Raw genomic sequence first — 3,897 nt, forward strand, 5'->3', positions numbered from 1 at the left:
TTGTGACTTAAACTAGATCTTCGGGATGCTAGTGACTATACCATGTTAGAGACATGAGGATTGGATACTTGAGACTTGGACTATGCTTGCTTGCCATTTGTGCTCATTCGCACATGCTTGTGAGGGTCGCTCCCTACAAGCCGGCACTCCGGAGTTAGCCTACGCGACTTATGTTCGCTCGTGCGGTATCGAGAAGCCTACGGGGTCGAGTGGGACAGACACATTCCAAGAGTAGGGATGTTGGGCTACCACAGGCACTTAGGCGGCACAAGCTGGACTACCTTTGGTAGGTCCTTAATTGGAAATAGAAATCGACACGGTGTTGAATATGAACAATCACTACTAGATAGGATTAGTAGTTGGATTACTTGGACATGCTCATGATATAGCATTGGCACATTTAGTATACTTGCTGGTTTCACTACTGCATCGTAGTACACTTGGTTGTTTCGATAGAGTTTACCCTTATGCATTGACATATTGCATCGTGAGGTTTACTTGTTTATTATGTTGAGACATATATTACCTTATGATAGCGTAGATGTACATCACCATGACATCATGCTTATTGGGGACATCGTAGTATAGCATTTCATTCATGCTTTCTTTCAGCAGTTTTCGTGTTCGTTATTTATTGCATATTACTATATGTCGTTACTTACCCTTGTTTTTGGGGCCTAGTGGTGCATTGAGCTGAGGTCAGTAATTGCCCACTGGGAACTATAAATTATAGTTCTCACGCCCTCTTTTTCTCGTTGTTTTTCAGAGCCTTCCACTCAGGGTGAGGCCAGGGATCGCGGAAAGAGTATTACCTCGGGCTAGCGTGCTTACCGAGGGATCGTTTGATAGGTGGTCTACCTCTCTTTGTTTCTTTTGTGAGAGGTTGAGAGTTTTACCAGTGTACTAGAGACCACCATTTTTGTACTAGAAGCTGATATTGTACTACGTATGTTCCACTTTTATGGTTTAGTTATGCTCTTTTCCTATTGTTATAGAAGATAGAATCATACTGCTCTTATATCACTAGTTGTTGCTCATTCGCTTCTATTACTTCTCGCTTTTACTTCCGCTTTTACTCTAGACGCCTTGTATGTGTAGACATATGGCGGGTCTGGACACGCTACCGGGAGGGCCTCGGCCGGTCCCGGGGTGTGACCTCGTCGACCTGTCAGAAAGTCAATTTATACTTTCGAGCAAGTTTAACTTTCATTTATAAAGGATTAAAAGAGATTAAACTGACATCATAGTCATTTTTAGCAAAACTTACATTTCCAGTCCAATTATCAATGCATGTGTATATACATATATCAACTCAATGCTGATTTCAGCATCAAGCTGAAATCAGATCTCTTGCTGTATTTTCAGCAATTCACTTCTTCTTGAGCCATTATTCTAAATATAGAACAATTAGTTCTATAATACATACTTCTTTTAGAGTAATCAACGCTGATCTAGAAGTTCGTAAGGTTTAAAAGTCTCAGTTTCATCAGAATTTCAGCATTAGGTTGAACTCTTGTCTTATGCTGAAATTTTCAGCATATCACCACCTCAATCAACTTGAAGACCTGATCTGCTACCCCTGGTAGCAATTCTTTAAATAATTCAGTCTTAAGGTAATCTAATTAATTGAATCCTAATCCAGATTTAATTAGAATTATCTCAATTGGTTCTCAACTCAGCTCACTTTCAACCTTAACATCAAGGATCTTAATGCTGAAATTCAGCATTTGTACTTCACAATTTTCAGCATCAATTCGAGCGCTTTAGTTACACAATATCAGTCTAAGCAACTAACTCACTGCTCTATTCATAAATAACATCAATTTACCTCAGCCGCCGCCACATAGCTCATTACTTAATTAACTTGCTTCAGCTTCTAATTAGCATCTAATTCCTTATGCTGAAATTCTGCACTAGCTGAGATTTCAGCACTTTACTCTCTCTCTTTAGGTGATAAATATTAACTCTGATACTTGATATCTCCTTCTAACTTTAGCTCATGTACATACATATCACTTTATACATACTATATACACATATAGTGAAAGCTAGTTCCATAGAATTCCAATTAGGAGTTCCATCAATGCAGTTTTGCATTTCCATTGGCTCAAACAACCATAGAGCTCCTGATCATGATTTGTCTATAACAATTAATCGAACTTCAGTCAAGATTCAATCAGAATTACCTCAATTTATTTCTCAGTTAGCCTGGTTTCAGCTCCAATAGCAGGAAATTCCTGCTTGTCTTCAATTCGGCCAAGCATCCAGCAGCCACCAATTCTCCAAGGTTCAGTCCTGGCAGCCAAGGGTCATCATCATCTCTTCTTTAAGGTAAGTACTTAATTTACAATGAACTACTAATCCATCTTACCCAATTTCAAAGCTCTATCAGGCCCCTCTTCAATTCGAAACACTTAGGAAAGTCCATCTGGTTTCCTTCAAGCTGAAGTTCCAGAACCACCAAGCAGCAGCCACTCTTTGGCTTTCTCCTTTAAACCCTCTACAATTCCAGCATAGAAGCAATTCTCAACTTCTTTATACCACAATTAGACTCACTCTTGTTCAGGAATTAGACTTCATCTCTACCTAAATTCGAAGATCCCCTCAAGTGTGCTCAGCTCAATTCTCTTTCAGCTCTAAATCTGAAATTTCAGCAACATAACTCTTAACTTGATCCATTTTAAAGCAATTGATTGGACTATAATCCAATATGGAATGAACTTACTCTCACTTGATGCTAAATTAACTTGTTCACTGCATCAACTGGTCCTCTCCTTCCTTTCGGCAGCAACAACAACAAGACTTCAGCTCCAATAGCTCACAACTTTAAGTCTGCTACTACTAGTAGCACAAAAAAAATCCATGTAAGTATTATTTCTAAGGCTATTAGCCTGATTCTAATCAATTACTGGAACAAATTACCTTAAGTAGATGCTGTTCCAGGTTGCTCAACAACTCCAACATCAGAAATTTCTGCTTGTATCAGGTTTCTTCTCAGCTTACAACCCTCCAAGCTGCCAGCTCAATTCCCCTCAACCCTTCTTTAGTCTAGAGGGAGAAAGAGAAGAAAATAGATGATAAGGAGAGAAGAGAAATGGAATCTCTGCCTTTGGGCAGGTGTATTCCACTAAGGGTGAAGGGATAAGTCCAGAAAATGCAGCTTAGCCCCTGAAAATTGCAAAAGTGCATTGCAACCTGCAGATTTACATTTCAGTCCCTGCAGTTTCGCAATTCAGTCCCTGCTGGCAGCAGCAGCAGCAGATGATCTAATCCCTTGTTTCTCATATTTAATTCACTTTGATTTCATTCGAACACGTCCAAACTCATCCAAAGAAGCTTTCCAAGCTATCAAATTAATTTGAGAGAAATTAATTTCCAATTTGGCATCAATTTGATCATTTTTGACCACATTGACTAAAATTTCAGCAATCAAGTAATCATGGCAATTGAAGGTCTTTTGCTACTTCGAATCCATTCTTATCCATTCTCACATTTCCAAAATGTGCCAAGGACTAATCTCAAGCTTCTAATTAAGCTTAAGATTGCTTAATTTTCATTTTTGCATTATTGTGATCACTTTAGTCACAATTAGCTCGAGAAAGATTTTCAATACATTACAAAACTGGTGCTCCCCAAGGTGAAACACTTGGCCGAATGAAGCCATTGTCCAACAAATCTTGCAGCTGTGCCCTCAGCTCCCTCAGTTCTGCCGGTGCCATCCTATAGGGTGCCTTTGAGATTGGGGTAGTCCCGGGGGCAAGATCTACCACGAACTCAATCTCCCTATCAGGAGGCATACCCGGAAGCTCGGCTGGAAACACATCTTGAAACTCTCGCACCACCGGGATATCCTTGATCCTAGGGGTATCATCCTCGCCCCTTAACACCACACTAGCC

General features: G+C 39.9%; 1 long non-coding RNA gene across 3 annotated transcripts in view; it reads right to left on the minus strand.

The window, feature by feature from the left end:
* Positions 1-3,311, minus strand: part of LOC109704109 — a 5,520-nt gene extending 2,209 nt beyond the window's left edge. Inside the window, exons 1-4 of one of the 3 annotated variants that reach the window (XR_002214172.1) lie at positions 2,923-3,311; positions 2,726-2,841; positions 2,372-2,642; positions 2,187-2,295 (exon numbers count right to left, since the gene is read on the minus strand). This is a non-coding gene — a long non-coding RNA (uncharacterized LOC109704109). The other 2 variants (XR_002214173.1, XR_002214171.1) reach the window with 2 other exon arrangements.
* Positions 3,312-3,897: the final 586 nt, after the last annotated feature.

Source organism: Ananas comosus, unplaced genomic scaffold (genome assembly GCF_001540865.1).
Source record: "Ananas comosus cultivar F153 unplaced genomic scaffold, ASM154086v1, whole genome shotgun sequence".
In the NCBI taxonomy this organism is placed as follows: domain Eukaryota; kingdom Viridiplantae; phylum Streptophyta; class Magnoliopsida; order Poales; family Bromeliaceae; genus Ananas; species Ananas comosus.